At 33.6% G+C, this 21,681-nt stretch overlaps 1 pseudogene; it reads right to left on the reverse strand.

The window, feature by feature from the left end:
• Positions 1-2,036: 2,036 nt before the first annotated feature.
• LOC126709063 (protein SHORT ROOT IN SALT MEDIUM 1-like) lies at positions 2,037-6,217 on the reverse strand (annotated as a pseudogene).
• Positions 6,218-21,681: the final 15,464 nt, after the last annotated feature.

The raw sequence follows: 21,681 nt of genomic DNA on the forward strand, positions 1-21,681 counted from the left end.
CCTTTTGTTTCTCTTTACTCCCCTTTTTATAGTCGTTTTTCTCCTCCTGACTGGGGTCCCTAGGGTAGGTACTTGTCCCATCAGTCCCTACCTCCAATTGTTGAGAGTGGTTGTAAGGACAGAGAAGTATGGCTGTGTCAGGCACAAGGCACTGAATGCAATAAAGGCAGCCTTCCCTTAGACACTTCCGTTCTATTTGTTGTCTTTCTCTACTTTCGTGCTTTCCCTGCCCTGTAGAACGATCTGGAGTCTCGCCATCAGTGGTCTGTTACCTCTTTTACCCTCGGATATATCCATCCGAGGAGGATTTTTCCATGGCTGAGGAGGGGTTTTTCCATGGGCTGGGCCCCTGGCCCAGTATAGATATTGAAATGGGCCTATTAGTCTTTTACCGCCCACAATATACATATATAAAATGTATATTTATTATAAATTCAAAATATATTTAACTAATAATCAATTTAATCATTACTTATGTAATAAAAATTAACAAAGTTAATTAAATAAATCAAATTAATTTATATTTATACCATGCACGTTTAAATTGATTTAACTCATAAGTGATAATACATGTTATATGAACCAAAATAATAATATCTTTTCATCGTCTTATTGGCTAATCAACTCCATCTAAGTTAATGTTATTATCATGTTCAGTATCTTGTAAAATTATTTTTCTTCATAGACATTTTCTTCATTATTATCAACATTTACTATTTTTTTTTTTATTCTAATAATTTTTTCTTGGCATTCTAGCTTTTTAGACTCATAATAATAATAACAAAATAAAAAGTAATTATATTTTCATTTAATACATTATTAATAGCCTAGAAAATAAATTTGCACATATGAAAGTGAGTGTTATGAGTATAGTCTAAATTTTATAAGAGAAAGAGAAGGGAGGAAAAAAAAAATTCATGGACTTGCTATTTTATTGGACTTAATTAAGTTTCCCAATAATTTTGTGTTAAAAAAGCCCAAAAACTTGTTTAATCAAATAAAACCACAAATTTTAACAAAAATAACTTATTTTAAACCCATATGTCTATGTATCGTATGATACGTACAATTCACCGATACAATACGATTCATACAATACGCACTTATATATCGGACAATTCATAAGCACTTACGATATGAAACTTTTTGCACATGATACAATACGTATCGTGTATCGTACGATACTGACAACTATGATGTCAGGTACTCAGTTCTAAGCTTCTGTGGGTAGTTTTTACTGATTCCAAAAGATGGCAGAACATTAGCAGCATTGATGGAATAAATTGTTCACTGTAAAGTGCATCGTCTTTAATTGCAACAAGTATACTTTTAAAATTTAAATTTACAAATGATTTACCTTTGCCTTCCACAGTATATTTCCATGCTCTGGTTTTGTAGGCACTTTAGTCAAAAGATCAGCAAATGGCTCTTTCAGCTCAATTGCCTTCTCTTCTTCAATAAAATCATGCTCAAAAATGCTCTACTCAACAATGTTTAAATATATATATATATATATATATAATAGAAAACATCTTATCTTTTCCTTCTTTCAAAAAATAAGTAATACAACAACCATCCATTTGGTTTTGAGAAGAAGTGAAGAAATATGGGATATTAGAAATCACAAAACTAGTGAAAGTTCAAATGCTTGTTCTGACATGCAATATTTTGTTTTGTTTTTTTTTTTTTTTTGGCTAGCAACTGGACCAAAAGTTTATAAAAAACAAGTAATAGATTGTTTTTCTACTTTTCTTTCTTGTACATATTTTTATGGTACTTCATTCATCTTGCATGAAGTAGTCTTTTTCAATAAAATTTTTCTTACCCATCAAAAAAAAAAAAAAAAATAGATTGTTTCACAAAAACCATTAAAATCACAAATGGCCACTTGCACCAAAAAGATTAAAGGTAGAAAAGCATATTTTGGATAAGCATAAGATAAACTTTGTAAAACCATTGAAGTAATAGTATTAAAGAGCGACACCTAACAGGAGTGTTGAAAGCTGAAGAGAACACAAAGTTAGTTACAAGGGCTGCAAGATACACAAATAGCTATATATTCAGAACTTGAGCAGGATGCAAAATAAAACATCAAGATCCACCTATGTAAAGCACATGATGTGGGGAATCTCATCGCAAAGATTTCCCCTCCGTCAAAGAGGAATTGCAATAGTCCCAAAGGACTCTTGCTGGAGTTCAATCACACCTGGCTTCAAGTCCTCATTTACACTCTCATTCTTTCTCGTTTTCCCGTCGTTCCAGGATGCATTCCCTTTCACGCTCTCTTTCTCATTCTCGTTCCTTTTCCTTTTCTCTACCTCTATCTCTCTCATGCAAATGCTCCCTCTGTCGCTTCTCCTCCCTTAACTCGAACTCTCTAAGAAAACCAGCCCTGTCATCCTTAAGATCATCAATTCTTGGATGGTCACCGTGTGATGACACACTACTGGGATAATCCAATTCAAGACATGTGCCACGAAGCCTTTTTCTTGTGGCATAGTCCCTACCAGGAGGCAAACTCACTCCATAACTAGGATTTGAAGAATTTTGCATACATGAGATCCTCCGCATTCCTCTGTACAGCTGCCCCTAATATCGATGGAGCTTGTTGTCCACTATATGAAGAAGCAGTAAGCATTGATAAATTGCGAGGATCAACATTTATCCTTCTTGCATAAGAGAGAAGAACTTGGGTGGGATGACGACTTACAGTACTTCTTGCTTCAAGATAATCTTCTTGTCTACCAAAAATGTGTGGCTACTCAGTGTTGTAAGGAATATCTTATACAGTTAGTTACAAAGGCTGTAAGATATTTGAGTGGATTGTGTTTCAAATACTTAACCTATAGCATTGTGTCCCACATTGATTAGAGATGAATCAAGTTATTTGTTTATAAGCTATTATCCTCATTGAGTGATAACTTGAAAAATAATGGGCTAGGTTTTGGTCTTGGACTTTGGCATGGTTTTGTTCCTATCTTTCTTGAGCTTTAACTTTTTCCTTTTATTTGTTCTAGCCCTTTTTCTGTTCAGTCTATTGGGCATTACCCAAGCAGCACATAGGGGCATTTGTTGAGTGCACAATGACCATTTATTTAGGCCCGTTGGAGACCATATTGTCCCTAATCCTTTGGATTATAAAAAGGCTATAATAGCTCTTTCTTTTTTCTTAATTTCAGCCATACCACTCTCTCCTTTTTCCGTTGGTCCTTCATCTTCTTCTCCCACAAATTTTAGCTCTTATATTTTATTTTTAGGAAAAGGAAAATATGGTTGTTCTTTGTTTTTCTTGTTTGGGTGTGTGTCCAACTTGAAGAAATTACTATAGTCTAATCCTGATAGGTTGTTCGGCCAAGAGAGCCTTCACATCGAGTTTTACTTCGGGTGGCACAAATCAATCTTTAAGGACAACACCATTTGCATGATTCTATAGTTTGTGAGATCCTTCTAACTTTCTCTATTTATTTTTTGTTACTGCTAATTGTTTAGGTTTTTACTTTGTTGAATCAAAACTTGTTTATTTAGCCATATTTTCCAACACAAGATACACAAACAACTATATATCTAGAACTTGAGCAGGACGCATAATAAAACATCAAGATCCACCTATGTAAAGCATCATGATATGGGGAATCTCATCGCAAAGATTTCCCCTCCTTCGTTAAAGAGGAACCACGGCGGTCCCAAGAGACTCTTGCTGGAGTTTGATCACGCTTGGCTTCAAGTCCTCGTTTGCACTCTCATTCTCTCTCGTTTTCCCATCGTTCCAAGATGCGTTACCTTTCATGCTCTTGTTTTCGTTCACGTTCTTTCTCCCTTTCTTTGTCTCTATCTCTCTCATGCAAATGCTCCCTACACCACTCCTTCTCCCATGGTAGGAGATGTATATGACACACTACTTAACTCTAACTAGTTTGTTGAAGATCCACCTCAATTTTGTGAATCTCTAAGTCTATTTGGCTCTATGTTTAACTGAGCCATAAAAAAATTTTGGTGCTAAAAAGAACTTTAAGCTGAAAATTCCCCTATTTGGTAACCCACTAAAAAAGATCATTAAGGTTAAAGCTGAAATTTGGAAATTTTAGGGAAAAACTCTATAATTTATAATTCATGACTCTTAAAAAAAAAATATGCTTGCGATCGAGAAGCTAAAAAGACATCACATTAGCAACAATATATTTTACCAAAAGACAAATAACAAAAACAAGAAAAATATTACAATGTTGGATATGTCAATAAATACTAATCATGGTTCAAACTAGCCATTAACAAAAAAAAAGATCTAAATTATAAAATGTCAAATTACTTTCCATGGTTCTCCACATGCAGCATCTTAACCATTTAAGGCTAGCTTTTCTTTGGCCTTCTTCAAGACCTTTTTCACAATCTTCTGCTCTTCCACCAAAAAGGCTCAAATGATCTTACCAAATAATTAGAATCACTTCAGGATGGTTTCCAAGCACATGCATAGAAAGAAAAAAAGAAAAAAAAAAGGTTAATGCTAGGATCTAACATGAACAAATCTTTCCCTCACAGCACCTTCAAAGAGTACTCCTATAATATCCTCTCTTTTTTTGCAAGGCCAAGCTTGTATGAATCCACTACAATAAAAAAATGTTTATTACAGTGAAAAAAAACCATTGCAATGATATCAGGGACATTACAGTAGTTAATGCAAAGTGTTGCAATAAAATTTGAAGTAATAGGTTTATGGAATAAAAAATTTCATTACAATAAATTTTAGATATTTTAATGATGACTTTAATGCAAAGTATAGTTTTTGTTGCAATAAACAATTTATTGTTTCGAATCTCTTATTGCAATAGGCTATTACTTCACAAATTCTATAGTTATAAATTGTAAATAATTGACAAAATAATTTAGGTCAAGTTATTGCAATGATATCTTTGTTATAATAGATAATTGTTTCATGTTTATCATTACAATAAATTGTAAAATAATTGATATTTGGTTATTGCAAAGATGCCTTCATTGCAATAAGCTACCACTTTGAAATTTTCATTATAATAGTTGCATGAATAATTTGAATCAAGTTATTGCAATGATTTCTTTAATTTATGTTATTGCAACAAATTTTCCTAATGCAATTTTTTATTAAAGCCTCTATTGTAACAGAAAATTATAAGTTATTGCAACTACTTATTATTGATGTAATAATTTACCACCTTTAAATTATTATTGCAATGACTTTTAACTTGTAGATATAATTATACTAATTTTGTTGTATTAACAGTTGATGTAATAGACTTATTTTGGTGTAGTGATCCTAATCACTCCTCATCTTCATAAAAATTTCATCAAAGGTATTATCTGTATCATCATTCCCAAACAACTTGTCCCAATAATATAGAAATTTTGAGAACACATTTTTCTTCACTTCCATGGCTTGTGTCTACACCAAAAAAAAAAAAAAAAAAAAAAAAAAAAAAAAAAAAAACGTTTGCAAATTTAAACCTTTTTTAAGGTAAGTAAGAATTCATTACAAATAATTTACCAAAAAGCGTAAATTGCTTTGATCAAAGCTTAATGAATCTGTCTCTAAAATATTGGTTGGCCCCATTAGTTGGAACCTCTCTATTATATGGGGAGGTCTTCCAAGCGGTAATCATCAAGAGTCACCTTAGAGTGACGATTAGTGCTGTACTTTCCTAGTATGCGAACATATCCCTGCCATCAAGAAAAGAGTAACAATGATATCATATTTTGAACTATAATAATAATACATTTTTTCATAATACTTACACAATCATTCTTTTTCCCCAACCATAGTACAACTATCAAACACTTCTTTCATATTCTTCTTACACGATAATAAAATATATATTAATGGTAAAATTAAAATAAAAATTATAAAACATGTCAAATATGAAAAATTTGAAACCACAAATAGTTCCATAACCTTACATCTTCTCAATAAGCAATTTCTTAAATACCTATATCTAGGAATCACTGCATGGATACAGGTGCAGGTGTGGTGCGGCAATATGACAATTTTCGGAAAAGTATGACACAGGTTCGGGAATACATTTTTTAATTGATGTCTCTTAAATTTGTATTCCCAACACACTCCAGCAAGTAATGGAATAGACCACTTGTACCTTGCCACAAAGGCTGTGACAACCACGTCCTTTGGATGAGATTTCATAGCTACATCACAAGAGATTGTAATTTCCATAGCCTTGGATGCAAATTGCATTTCCTTAACAATGCAAATAAACCTAAAATTAGAAAGTAAGAAAAATTGGAAACTAGGGTATTAGAAAATAAAAAAGATTAGAAACATACCTCTACCACTAATGAGATCAAAATATGTAGATTTAAATATTAACCCCTTTTTACTAAACTGAAATTGAGAATCTACAAAGTGCGATTATCATTGCAACCACATCCTTGGCCTGCAACAAGTGAGATATATATATATATATATATATCTCACTTGTTGCAGGCCAAGGATGTGGTTGCAATGACAATCGCAACCAAAGAAACTTTACTGTATTTGCTTTTTTTGAAAAGACCTTTATGTGGCGTTTGGTATGGGGGAATCTACATTACTCCTGGCATCTAGATTCCTAGGAATGTGATTCCTAGGAATCACATTCCTATGTTTGGTTTCATTGGGAATCTCTTTAAGATTTCAAGGAATGTGAGATGATAATGTTTGGTTTATTTCCTGGAATCTTAAATGAATTATTTATTTTTCTCATTCTATCCTTAGATTTGAATGTGAACTACCAAGTCCTTTAAAAAAATCTTCCTCTAAATAAATAATGAAAAAAATATATAAACTATTAATTAGTCCTTTAAAAAAATATCTTCCTCTAAATAAATAATGAAAAACAAAATATAAACTATTAATTAGCAACACATTCATTAAAACTGTAGATGGGTGAGGATGATGGATGAATCAGTGAGAGTTTGAGGATGAGAGAGAGGTGAGAGTCTGAGAGCTTTGAGAAAGAGAGAATGAGTGTGAAACAGATACGGCTGAGTAAAAAGAAATAGAAAAAGAAATAAATAAATATTATTTTAATGAGAGTGAGAATTAAAAAAAAATCAAATTGAGTTTAGCTTTGAGCCACCATGCACAGCCATTTATGGCTGTTCACTGTAGCAAGAAGCTAGAGATTTTTAACTATGGCACCATCATTGCATACAAATATAATGGGTTGTTAAAAATTAAAAATCTATACATTTTGTATCGTTGTATAAAAAACACACTAGATAGGATACAAATTATTGACATGTACTATAACATATGAATCTAGAAACAAAGCCATTAATCTAAAAAAAAAAACCAGATGAAGCCACCAATTCAGATCTATATTTGTAGCAACTAAACAAAACCAAGAGTAAAAGTGAATACCTGACAATAATGGAGGGTCCTCTTCAAACCTTTTTTTTTTCCACACGTAAAAATCTAAATAGAACTTTGTTAAAAAAATATATTAACAGAGTTGTCTATCCTATTTATGTTGTTTTGGCAGGAAAAAGATAAAAATAAGAGAAAAAATATTGATGATTTGTTTTATATTTTATCTTAATTGCTTAAGTGATAAGGAAAAATGGTTAAAATTGTCAATTTATAAAAAATACAATTTCCTTTAAGTTTGGGAATCTGAATACCCACCTATTTTAAAGGGAATCACATTCCTACTGAGAGGGGTTTAAGAGGGGAATCCAGATTCCCCTGATATCTGATTCCTTAGCGTAATTTGCAACCAAACATGGGAATCTTTAAACATTCCTAGGAATCCTAAAACATTACCCCGTACCAAACGCCACATCAATGTCATCCTCTTTTTGGAATGACCTTCAATGACTACCTATTTTATTGCAACAATCCAGTAGCATAATAAATACCCTGCCTCTCTTTTCCTCATGTTTAGATCACTGTTTGCGCTTCTTCAATGACTACCTTAGGGTAAAGTATAGGCTAGGTGCCTATACTTTTTTTTTTTTTAAATGACAATTTATTAAATGGGTTAGGTCAACTCTGTTGGTCTGGGTAGATAGTGTATTTGTTTTTCTTCTTCAATGACTATCTTAGAGTTGGGTGTAGACTTTACTGTTTCTCTTCTTTAATTGCTACCTTAGAGTTAGGTGTAGGCAAGGTGCCTATACTAATTTTGATGTATTAACACTTGATGTAATAAACTTATTTTGGTATAGTGATCCTAATCACTCCTTATCTTCATAAAAATTTCATCAAAGGTATCATCTGTAACATCATTTCCAAACAACTTGTCTCCATAATTTAGAAATTTTGAAAACACTTTTTTCTTCACTTCCATGGCTTGTGTCTACACCCAAAAAAAAAGGGTTAGAAATTTAGAACGTTTGCAAATTTTAACTTTTTTTTAAGGTAAGTAAGAATTCATTACAAATAATTTATCAAGAAGTATAAATTGATTTGATCAAACCTTAATGAATCTAACTCTAAAACATTGGTTGGCCCCATTAGTTGGAACCTCTGGTATATGTGGAGGTCTTCCAAGTTGTAATCATCAAGAGGCACCTTAGAGTGATGATTAACGATTAGCGTTGTACTTTCCTAGTATGCGAACATATCCCTGCCATCAAGAAAAGAGTAACAATGATATCATAATTTTGAACTATAATACTAATAATAATAATACATTCTTTCATAATACTTACACAATCATTCTTAGCGTCAACCATAGTCAGCTAGCAAACACTTCTTTCGTATTCTTCCTACATGATAATAAAATATATATTAATCTTAAAATTATAATTATAATTGTAAAATATGCCAAATATGAAAAATGTTATTGAAAACCACAAATTGTTTCATAACCTAACCTCTTCTCAATAAGCAATTTCTTAAATACCTACATCCAGAAAGCAACTTCATGGATATAGGTGCAGGTGTAGTGCGGCAATACGGTAATTTTTAAAAAAGTATGACACGGGTGGGATAGACCATTTGTCACTTGCCACAAAGGCTATGGCAGCCTTGTCCTTCGGATGAGATTTCATATCTACATCACAAGAGACTGTAATCTCCATAGCCTTGGATGCAAATTGCATTTCCCTAATTGTGTAAAAAAAGCTAGAATTAGAAAATAAGAAAAATTGAAATAAAGGGTATTAGAAAATAAAAAAGATTATAAACATACCTCTGCCACTAATGAGATCAAGCTTTGTAGATTTAAATACTGATCATTTTTTTACTAAATTGAAATTGAGAATCCACAAAAAGCGCAATTGCCATAGCAACCACATCCTTGGCCTACAACAAGTGATATACATACATATATATATATATATATATATATATATATAAAGAAATCAGATAAATGTAAGAAAATTAAGCATACTAAACTCTAAATAAGCTGTAATCTTGTCATCTTTTTGCTAGATGATACAAATCTCTTAAATTTTAAGGAATGATGATGGTGAAAGATTTAGTGGTCATTGCAAAACTTGAATTTTTTGCCCTTCCTAGAGACGTAATCATGATTGAGTCTCCTTTGATTAGAGTGAGTAGTACGTAGAGTGTGGTGCCAAATGAAACCCTTTGGAATTTGTTTGGTGTTTGGCCATTTGAGAAATTGTGGATAATGTTAACTACTTACCATGAGAGATACTAATTAACTAATAAAAATTGAAGTCACAAGTTGTTAAGAGAAATTGCTTTCATGTGAGTTGGATTTCTATTGACTAACAATTTTGAGAGGCTTCTAAAGGATTAGACTAGAGAGCATACAACTCACTTTTTATGTTAATATATTCCTTTATTTCTTAACCAATTGCTCAACTAAAGGAAAATTTCAGCAGCTCAAGAAGTAAAACTTTATTTTCCAACTAAAAGAAACTTTGAGGTTCTCAAAACCCATAGCACCCATACCCAAACTCTTGCCAATATCAGGCATATGCTATTACCTTTGCATTTCAAAGAATTTTAATTCAAGAATAATTAAAGGGATCCTTATGGACGCTTAATCATTTACAATATTTCATTGCCAAAAAGATAAAATGAAGGACATGTAATGAATACCGAGAACCTTATAAATGTAGCACTCGGATGAATGATCCTTAGTGGCAATGCAAAGGCACTATTTGGCATGTAATAGGAATTTTAACAATAGCTTCAGGTATTCATGGCAAACCTATGGAAAGATTAGATTGAAGACCTCCATGTCTATCTGACTTCCAGGTGCTCCAATTAAGAGGTTTTGCATCAAAAAATACACTTGAGGCCTAACATTGTCACTCATAAGAAGGGCGCTTTAGTTGTATCACCATAAAAATTAGACTACACAATTGGTAGACTAGCCTTTCTCATCGAGCATAATGTAAAGGGTTCTCTCTTAGTCTTGTGGCATACTAAGATTGTTCACAGAAATAACCAAACAGTTTGTAGGCATACAGTTATCTTTTAAACTATTTTAATGTAGCAGATTATATATCTCTTTGAACATGGTTCATGCGTAGTGAAAATCTTGTTGACATAAATATTATGCATCTACTACAACGGACAAATGAATTTTTCCAAATTGAAATTCTTGGCATTTTTTGTCATGTTAGGTCAGAGAGGGTGTGAGAGAGTCAAAGAGAATCATAAAAAGGTGAATATGGCACTTTGTGATTGGTTGCAAAATTTCCACTTCTACAAATTTCCCATTGAGACTTGTTCACATACGTGATATTTGAATATGGTGAATGAGCAAGTCTCGAAACTTGAATTTTGATGCATGACTGATGATTCTTAGACTACATGAATATTATTATTATTCTTAAGTCTTAACAACTTGCAGATGTTTGATAACGATACTAGACTTCACTCGCCATTCCATGCACATAGGAACGAGTCATAGAATCTGAGGGCACACATAGACAGTTCCCATATCAAAGAATTGTCTTGTAATAATTCGGCCCAATTGGCTGGTATAGTATCACCTTAATTGGAAAGCCCAGCTAGAGGTGCTTGGTGTTCATGATCTTGGTCCTACTTGCATGTACAAGGACCAGAACATGTCTTGTTGGACCAACTATTGAAAATATAAAACTAAGTCCATTGTTACAAGCTTCAATCAAGTTTCGAAAAGAAACATTTGACCTACATGTAGCAAGTGTACAAACAAACCCAAGGATGAGCGGCCCAATAGGTTGATTCTATAGACTTTTCTTGGAGGCAGTGGACTTCTTTTCTTTCTTTGCACGCTTTTAGTTTCGCCGCCTCGCAGCAATTCCTAGGGATTAGTTGAACAGTTCTTTTTTTTGGATTTTTCCTTTTCTCCAACGGCTGATGCTTTCTTTTCCATTTCTTTTTTCAACTTTAGTATTTTTCTTCTCTTTCTCTTATTCATTGGAACTTCATGCTCTTTCTTGTTTTTTTTTTTACAATTGTTTCTTTGGCTCCTTTCCATGCTTTTTTTGTATGCACTTCGTTTTTGCCTTAAAAAAAAAAAAGTTATATGGCAAAATATTTTTTTAACCAAAGTTTTATTTAATTGGAGAGCTATCTAATTCTAAATGATGACTCTTGATAGAAATTTCTTATTTATTAAATGATTTTCTTTTTTTGCCTTAAAAAAAATATAATATCTCTTGGTTTCTTTTACGAGCTTTCAAAACAACTATTATGTAGTTAGTGGTTAGCATTTAGTAAAAGATATCTTCACTATTAAGGGATATCTACTTTAGTGTCTGTTTGACAAAGAACAAAGATATCTACTTCACGTAAATTATAAATTCATCCATAAAAAAATTTAGATTTGCATCATATAATGTAATTTGCATGTCATACATCGCTAAGTCTATACTAACGAAAAAAATATTTAAGTTTTGACTCAATGTATCTAAAAAGTTCAATACATGATTAATTAGCAACCAAATACCAAAATATTTATCAAAACATATGAAAAATATTTTCCGAGTTCTAAGTTCCAAGTTTGAAATCCAAAATAAGTTAGCAAATGGAAACTAGCTAACTACAATATGAAATCCAAAAGCAAGATGAATACTAAAGTGAAGTGAACATTTAATTATTCACATTCGAAAGTTCTTATAACCACCGTCTTAAATTCCTAATCATCATTATCCATTTCATCATCTATGTAAACATTATATATTTGTATACTAGAGTTGCAAAAGACATCGAAATACAATTTCACACTCAACTATTCAAGTTATACCACTCAGCAACAATTAAAGAGCATGCTCAAAAAAATCAATCATTCAATATACAAATACAAGCATAACTGATAAAATTACATTTAAAAAAATATTTTAGTAATATTAGACCACAAATTAGTACATTGATCAAATAAATTTAACAACATTATAGCTTACAATGCAGCAAAGCCAACATCAAATTTTTCATTTAGAAATGATGAAGCATTCCTTTATTTTGATTACAAGTGAACTAGAAATTAGAAAAAATTTGCTTAGGTTGACATAATTTTATAAAATAAAAAGTCATATCATCACAACATGAAAAAATAAAAACTCTTAGAACTTCATCAAAACAAAAAATTTATCCCATAAACAAAAAAAAAAAAAAACAAAACAAAAACAAAAACAAAACAAAACAAAACAAAAAATTTATGTTTTTGGTAAGATCGGTAGGATCCCATACAATCCTATACAATCCTACCTACGATCCTACCATTTTTACGATCCTAGTGCGATCCTAAACGTTTTGGTGAGGTAGGATCGTAAAATCATGCGATCCAACAATTCAGATGGCGATTTTGACAACCATGGCTGTGACTAGGAACAATGTTCTAACCTACATTGTGGTAGGAAGAAGAGAAAAAGTAAAGATAAAAAATATTAATGAAAATGAAAGTCCATATCTATGGGTAACAATGTTCTAATTTGCCTATATAATAAATAAATAAATAAAGCAGCAAAGATGGGTACCATTGAAAAATACAAAAGCAAATACAAACTTTGAGCCTTTCTTTAACAACAACAACAACAACAACCTTTGAGCCTTTAACAAAAGACACAATGATTGTAGTGGGACCTAGAGCACAGTACAAGCTGGAAATTCGGTTTGATATAGGTAGTAGTGCCAGCTCAACCATATAAGTAACTGATGCAATCACCTAAGGCCCCAAATGAAAAAAGACCCCCAAATTTTAACCAATAATATTTTTTTCTTGGAGAAAACCAACCAATAAATATATGTCTTTAGCATATATGAGTGTTAATTAAAACCCAAATTTTTATTATTAAAGAATCATTTGGAAAAACAAAAACAAAAACAAAAAATTGTTGGATGTGCTGAACGGTTTGTTTTCTCTATGGGTAGTGTAAAAATCATTTAATTTCCTACATATACCGAAGCTGAAAAATCACACACCATCTCCCTTTCTACAAAGCAAACTGAAAGCAAAAAGCCCAAAATAAATTCAATTTCAAACCTCAATTTTTTTACTGATTGTTGAGAAATTTCTACACTCTTTCCATTTTAAGAGAAAAAGTGGTTTTTTGAAGTCTTATTTGCACTCGGCTTTGGATCTTCGAACCTCCTTCTTTGTTGGGCCATAGCCTTCAACATCTAGGTTTGGAATTTTAACTCTAAAATCTCTGTTTCTTTAACCTTGTTGTTTCTTGCTTTAGTTTGCCTTCTTTTATTCTTGGTTGTTAGTGGTAGATAACCCTCACACTTGTCAATGGTCCATACATTTTGATTAAAAAAAAGGGGGGGAGGGTGCGTGGGTATTGGGTACTGGGTTGCATAGGTTTACCTCCACACTTTTATAGTTTTATATATACTTCCCTTTTTGTTTTGTTTTGTTTTTTGTTTTGTTTCGTTTTTTTTTTTTTTTTTTTTTTTTTTTTTTTTTTTTTTTGAGAGGATTCTTTTGGTTTTGTTAGTATATAAATTCTTAATTTGTTAAAAACTAATTAAAAAATAATAATTAATTATATCTTTATATATAATAAGATCAAGCTATATTTTTAATTCATAGTACAATAAACAATGATGATAGTTTGAAAAAGTATTGTCTATAATATCTTTCTTTTTTTTTTTTTTAGAAACAAACACACACACAGAGGGGAGAGGAAAATAGGTTCTAACACAAAGGCACATCACAACTCCACTCAAAAGTCATGGTAACTTTTAAGGGAGGGTGGAGCAAGTTATACTACACACAACACAATCTCTTAAGCAATGTGGAACAATTACTCATTCTTTTTTTGTGCTATTGTCTATAATATCTTGAATGTTATTTCAAACATGATATTTATGATATTGATGGCTTATATTTATTAATAACATATTATTTAAGATCAATTATTCCATTATTCTAAAAAAACGCGGATAAGCCAATTATCATTTCAAATGGAAATGTTAGTAGAATTTGATTACAAAAACTTGATTAATGCTTTTACATCGCAAAAAGTAATAAAATTAGGCTTTAAATAAAAAAAATGATATCAAAATTTAAATAAAAATTATTTTGTTCATATTTGATTAATAAAAATGCCTATTTAAAATTGTCACCTTAGGCCCCACAATTCATTAAGTTAGCCCTGACAGGTAGAGAAGTTTTAATTTTTTTTTTTTTTTTGAAGTTTGAATTCTATTCTTTAGTAAAACTAGCCAGCTCATCTCATGAATGTATGCCATTTGATAGAGGCTTTAATTATGAAAAAAATACAAAAAGCGACGGGTTGAGGTAACAGTAGAGAGTGGAAGAAACAGTAGTTGTTCTTCCTAGTTCAAGTCATCTGTTATGTTTAATAAAATGGCAATGGTTCACTTGGGTGATGGACTATTAGTTCAGATGGATTAGCATTTACACCCCTCAGGTGCTATTTTACAACACAATTCTTTAACAGCATGCTACATCCCAATTGCTATGCCTAAAATTTTATACCAATCAGCTACAGTAAGAGCACTAGCATTGGAGGCTCCAAAAAAAAAAATTATTTTACATCCTGAAACACCACTTTATCTATTTTACTAACTCATTTCGCAACTCACCTCACATCCTAATTTCTATTTTTACATACACCTCATTAAAATAATACAAACTACCTAATTAGATAATAATATAATATAAACAACAATTCACTTCTCTCTCTCCATCAAACCCACGACCAGCAATCACCGGTTCACCACCACCTCCAACAACCCAACAAAGCAAGCAACCACCTACCATTGAAACTCAGCCCAACCAGCAAAAGCCAACCATCACCACCACCACCACCACTACCACTGAAATACAACATAATCAAAAAAATAAAAATAGACCACAGCACCAACCACCACCACCACCATCGAACCACAACAACCCACACATCACCAGCCACCACCACTACATCATTGACACACCACAAGCCCAAAAATTTCAACAAAATTTCCATATCCTCCGAGCCACAAACAACCACTAAGATCCATACCCACTACTACTACCAAATCACTAGCCACCACTGCCAATCAAACACCACTATCACCAAATAGCAAATACCCACCAAACACCCAACATACCCTTCAGTTCTGAGATGAGAACAAAGAGGAGGGAAATGGGTAATGTGCTTGGCTGGGTTCAGCTAAAAAAGAGGGACCAAATCTAGGTTTGTGACCTAGGACCCATGCGATCGGAAACGAGTGATCTTCAAGCGCTCTAAACCCAAGACCCATGCAAGCAATCTTTAAGTGGAAACGAGCAATCTTCAAGATCCATGCAAGCGATCTTTAAGTAGAAACCATCGATCATCTGTCAGAAACAAGCAATCTTCAAGCCGTCACCGCCTTCAGTCTTTAAGCCTCTGTCGTTGCCTTCACCATTGCCTTCGCCGTTGCCATTGCCAAAGAGACTTAGCTGAGCTGCTAAGATGGGAGAGAGGAGAGCAATCAAAAACATTGGGCAAGAGGCAGAGAAAAGAGAGAGAAAGAGTGAATATTTTAAGCAGAAACCATCGATCATCAATAAAAAACAAGCAATCTTCAAGCTGCTGCCGCCTTCAGTCTTTAAGCCTTTGTCATTGCCTTCACCATTGCCTTTGTCGTTGCCATTGCCACCGAGAGACAGTGGTGACTCCAAAAATTTTTCGCAAAGTGTTCCTTAAAAAGCATAATTTTTTCCAGTGGGGCTCCAGGAATTTTTCCCAAATGTATTGTTGTTTCATTAATTATAAAATTATTAATTGTTGTTTAGCCTATTATAATAAAATTTATTTGTCTTTTATAATGTATTGGTTAATTAAATTATTAATTATTGTTTATTAGTTACTTTCCCCAATTAATTATTGGTTAATTAGTATCCCAAACAAACAAAATTAATTAGTTCAACTAATTACTATGATTGTTTGATACTTGGAATATCACACTATTACTTAACCAAAAAAAAAAAAAAAAAGTCAATAAATTGTGTAGCACAAAAATATATAGGCCGTATTGCTTAAGTCCAAGTCTAAAAAAAAGTGATTCGATACATATTTTATGACCATTAATTGAACTAATCAACTAATACATAGCACACAGTCATATTTATTAATTATTAGTTGCATACTTGCACTAGCACTAGCACTAGCACACATCACACTTGCACTACCCTGCCCCAATGCCCCATGGCCCCCATCACAAGACTAGAGCCAATCAAATAAAGCCAATTTATTGTATCTCACCAAAAGACACCAACACCAACACTAAAAGACAATTAATAATCTCACCAACACCTTACACCAACACCAACATTGGATAATTCAGCAAAAAAAAAGACACCAACACCGGATAGAGCCAAAAACAAGGTAAATATTAATAAAGAGAAACTAAGATGAAGAGAGAGAGAGAGACTGAAAGACAGAAGTCTGAGATGAAGAGAGAGAGACTGAGACAAAGATGAAATCATGAAATACCGGTGACGATTAGCCCTAGCCACCCAACCAAAAACACAAACCAAAACCCACAAAAATCCATCACACACAAAAAACCAAATTCTCTATCACCAATCCAAACCAAAACTGACCCATTACAAAACCCACCACCACAGTGCCACCGCAAAGAGGATGAGAGAAGAGAAATTGCAAACCCACCACAATGGCGCGGGATTTGAGCAAAGGAGATTGAAATATCACTAGATGTCGTCGGATTTGAGCGGTGGAGAGTGAAACGTTACCGGTCTAAGCTTAAACATCGCTGGATCTATGTGGGTTTTTGAAAAATATCTTCGGATCTGAGCCAAAATCACCGAATCTAAGTAGATTTGAGAAAAATCGTCGCCGAATTTGAGTGAAGGAGGGTTGATCGTCGCTGGATTTAAGCGGAGGATGGTTTTTTTCTTTAGACTTTAGGTTAGGTTTCTTTCTTTCTTTCAAGCGACATCCGTTGGTTTTTGAGAATTTGATTTAAGTATATTGGGATTTGGTTTGTTTGGTTTTTTTTTTTTTTTTTTTTTTTTGAGAATCCGTGGGTTTGCTACTGTAATCTATTGGGTTTGCTTTACCTTGTTTTTTTCTTTAGATTGGGTTTGCTTTACCGATTGATGTTGGGCTTTTTTTCCTAGTGGGCTTGCTCTGTTACAATTTCATTTATTTTTTCAAATTTTAGTTCAAATTTTTTTTGGGCCTTTTTTTTTCCCTGCTTGAAAGTAGAACAAATAAATTTTTATTTATTTATTTGAGGGTGTTCCTAATTTGATTGAGAGTGTTCTTATTTTTTTTTTTAAAAGGGTAAAAAAATTTAATTATTATAAATTTTTTTTATTTCAGTTCAAGCCTTTAGGGTGTTCCTGGGAACACCCTGGGACCAATGTGGTGTCGCCACTGCCAAGAGAGACTTAGCTGAGCTGCTAAGATGGAAGAGAGGAGAGCAATTAGAAACATTGGGCAAGAGGCAGAGAAAAGAGAGAAAAAGAGAGCAAGAGTGAATTTTTTTTATTAAATAGGAGAGAGAAAATTATTGTTTATAATAAAATATAATATTTAGTTTTAAGAACCTGCTACAGTGAGGTTGTGTATATACAACCTCACTATAGCCGGTTGGCATAAGATTTTAAGAATAGCAAACGAGATGTTGCATGCTTTTAAGGAATAGGGTTGCAAAATAGCAACTGGGGGTGTTTACACCCCCCAATGCTAGTGCTCTAAGGTTGTATATTTGCAACCTTACTGTAATTAAAAAAAAAAAATCACTCTCCCTATCTTTCTATCTCTTTTCTCGGCCTCTTACCCAAGGTTTTCGATTCATTGCTCTTCTCTCTCATATCTCAGCTAAGTTTTTCTTAATGGCAATGGCAACGGTGAAGGCGATGGCAAAGGCTTGAAGACTGAAGGCAACGGCAATGGTGGCGGCGGCTTGAAGATTGGTCATGTTGTTGTTGTTCTCGTCTTTTGCTATTGAATTGATGCTATTGAATCGGTTATGCTGTTGAATCGATGCTGCCGTTGTTGTTCTCATCTCTTTCAACCGAAGATTAGTCGTTTATGGTCTTGGGTCAAGGTTTCTTGGTCGTTTATAGGTTTATGGTTTGGTAGGTATGTAAATTTTGTTGAAATTTTTGGGTTTCTTGGTGGTTGTTTGTTAATTGTTTCTAGGTTTTTGGTTTCTTGGTGGTTGTTTTTGGTTTGGTGGGTATGTAAATTTTGTTGAAATTTTTGGGTTTGTGATTGTTGGATTTGGTGGCTTTGCTGGCTCTAGTGGGTTTGTGATTGCTGGCTTCGATGGGTTGAAATTGTTGGGCTGAGTTTAAGTGGTAGGAGGCTGCTGGCTTTATTGAGTTGCTAGTGGTGGTGGTGGTGGTGAGTGTGGTGGTTTTTGTGATGGGTGGGTCTATTGTGAAAGAGTGTTTCAGTGATGATGGTGCCGATGGTGGGTGGGTTTGATGGGCATGGGTTTGATTGGCATGGAGAGTGTGGGTTTGTGGAGATTGGTGTGGAAAGTGTGGTGGTGTCGATGGTGGGTGGGTTTAATGGGTCATGATAGTGGTGGTGGTGTCGATTGTGGTGGTTTCTATGATGGGTGGGTCTGTTGTGAAGGAGTGTTTCGGTGATGGTGGTGTTGAAGGTGGGTGAGTTTAATGGGCTTAATGAGTGTGGGTTTGATCGGCCTTGGGTGGGCATGGGTTTGATGGGTTTTGCTTTGCAGGTTCATGGTGGTGGGGATGGGTTCGGCTTCTCCTCCGCTTCTGATCTCTTTTGGATTTGGATTAAGGTTTGGTGGGTGGGTTTAACAGATTGACAGGTAAACTGAATTTTGTAGCTGCGACGGTGGTGCCGATGGTGAGTTTTGGTTGATTTTGTGCGTTTGGTGGTTTGTTGCAATACTCGGTGGTGATTGATCATGTTGGTAGGTCTTGGTGTTTTGATGGGATTGTAGTGGGGGTTCAGTTATTTTTTTATGGGCTATGGGTGATGTTGGAGGGTAGTGGGGAAGTGTTGTTGGGTAGAATAGAGAGATGAGAGAGAAGATAGTGAAGTAAATTTTTTATATTATTTGGTGGTTTGTTGTGATACTCAATGGTGGTTGATCGTGGTTTTTGTTGATAGGTCTTGGTGTTTTGCTGAATCTATGGTGATGGGTCTTGGTGTTTAGATGGGTTTGTAGTGGTGGTTCAGTTGTTTTTTTATGGGTTGTGGGTGATGTTGGCGGATTGTGGGGAAGTGTTGTTGGGTAGAATAGAGAGATGAGAGAGGAGAGAAATATATTTTTTATATTATTAGGCCGTTTGTTGCGATACTCGGTGGTGGTTGATCGTGGTTTATGTTGGCAGGTCTTGGTGTTTTGTTGGGTCTATGGTGATGGGTCTTGGCATTTTAATGGGTTTGTAGTGGTAATTCAATTGTTTTTTTATGGGTTATGGGTGATGTTGGCAGGTAGTGGGGAAGTGTTGTTGGGTAGAATAGAGAGATGAGAGAGAAATAGATTTTTTTTTATATTATTTGATTGTATAATATATATTATTTTATTGGGTTATATAGAAAAATAAAAACTGGGATGTATGGTGAGTTGTAAAATGGGTTGGTAAAATAGATAAGGTGGTGTTTGAGGATGCAAAATAGGTTTTTTTTTTTTGCATCGCCATATGTTAATGCTCTTATTATTATTGGGTTGTATTTTTCCTATTGTTAAAATAGAAAATTAAAAAAGAAACAAGATAAAAAGAAGTAATTGGGTTGTATAATGTCTACACGTGTGTGATAGTGTGGGTGTGGCTTAACCAAACAAATTGACATGGTGTGAGTAACTCACACCAGAACAAACAACCAATAATTTAAATAAACAAATAAATTAAGCACTTAGTAACTCACATACTTGATACCTCACATAGCAAAACTAGGAGAGAGAGAGAGAGAGAGAGAGAGAGAGAGAGAGAGAGAGAGAGAGAGAGAGAGAGAGAGAGGATCAAGTCAGAGAAGTAAATAAAGATCTATAACCATACCTCAGTCAGTTTGACTTATGTGTGAGTGTGGACAGTGGACAAGACTGGAGAGGTGGAGACACCAACGGAATGGATGGACCTAAGCCACTCACCCAAGCCATTGTTTGTGACTTGTGTGTGAGGAAGAATGAGAGCTAAGAGAGGTTAGAGAAAGAGACTCCTCGAGAGAAATTTAAATGGGTAAAAGTTATGGATTTTTTTTTATTTGTGTTGTGATTCAAATTTGGGATGGTTTTGTTGGAAATAAGGTTTGAAAATTGCCCAAATTAATTAACAAAATACAAAACAAATTAGTGATATAAGATAAGAGTGTAGAGAGATATAAACTTATTGATTTGAGCTAAGGCATGGACCTAAATCCGCTGTTCTAAAGAAGCGATTTTGCCCCCCACTGGAATGACTTTGTCGGAGCAAATGGCTTAGGTGATCACTATTCAAGATATAACGACAGCTCTGTTATTGTGCATTCACAAACAGAACTTCGAACTTGTCATTGGATGCCTAATATAAAGATTGAAGAAAGATAGAGGAAATAATGTATTAGATAAACTTTTTTTCCCTCTATTTCTCACATATTTGAAAGAAGAATAACCTTTTGTTTATATAGGAGAGCCGGTGGAATATTTTTAGTGAAAGAGTTGAAACAACCCGACATAAAGTTTGAGAATCTATCGTGATATGAGATAGGATGCACGGACACTTCATTTGGAGTACCGTACTTGTGCTGTATCTGTGTCATAACGGTGTCCAATATGCCTTATCATGTTATAATTTTTCAAAAATGCCTTGTGTCGCAATTTCGTATCTGTACCCATATCCGTGCATCCTAAAATATGAGCACTCCATAATTATCCCTTTTGATTTCCTTCAACATGTACTAATATTATAAGGATATTTGCTAGGGATTTGAATTGATTAAGGCAAGATAGATGAAAGTAAGAAAGGAAAGTGATGATATTGTGGAGAGGCTAAATTTGTTTGTGAATAAGCATTGTTATGAATTCTGTTTCGTTCCAGTCGAAATGGCCGAAATATCTCGTACCGGTGTGTAAATCAAAACAATGACCCCCCCTATTCCACCTCGAGTAGAATTTCAGCTTATTCCGAACCATTTCGGTCATTTCGGTACGTTTTAGTCAATATAGGCCGAAATTGAAGATTCGATCAAAATGAGTTTTAAAATTTTTTTTCCCCTTAATCTGATGTCTGAACTAAACCACAACTTTTCTAGAAAAAAAAAAAAAAAAAAAAAAAAAAAAAATATTGTACCATTGTGATTGTCTTTGTCTCAGTTTAA

Source organism: Quercus robur, chromosome 1 (assembly GCF_932294415.1).
Source record: "Quercus robur chromosome 1, dhQueRobu3.1, whole genome shotgun sequence".
NCBI classification, from domain to species: Eukaryota; Viridiplantae; Streptophyta; class Magnoliopsida; order Fagales; family Fagaceae; genus Quercus; species Quercus robur.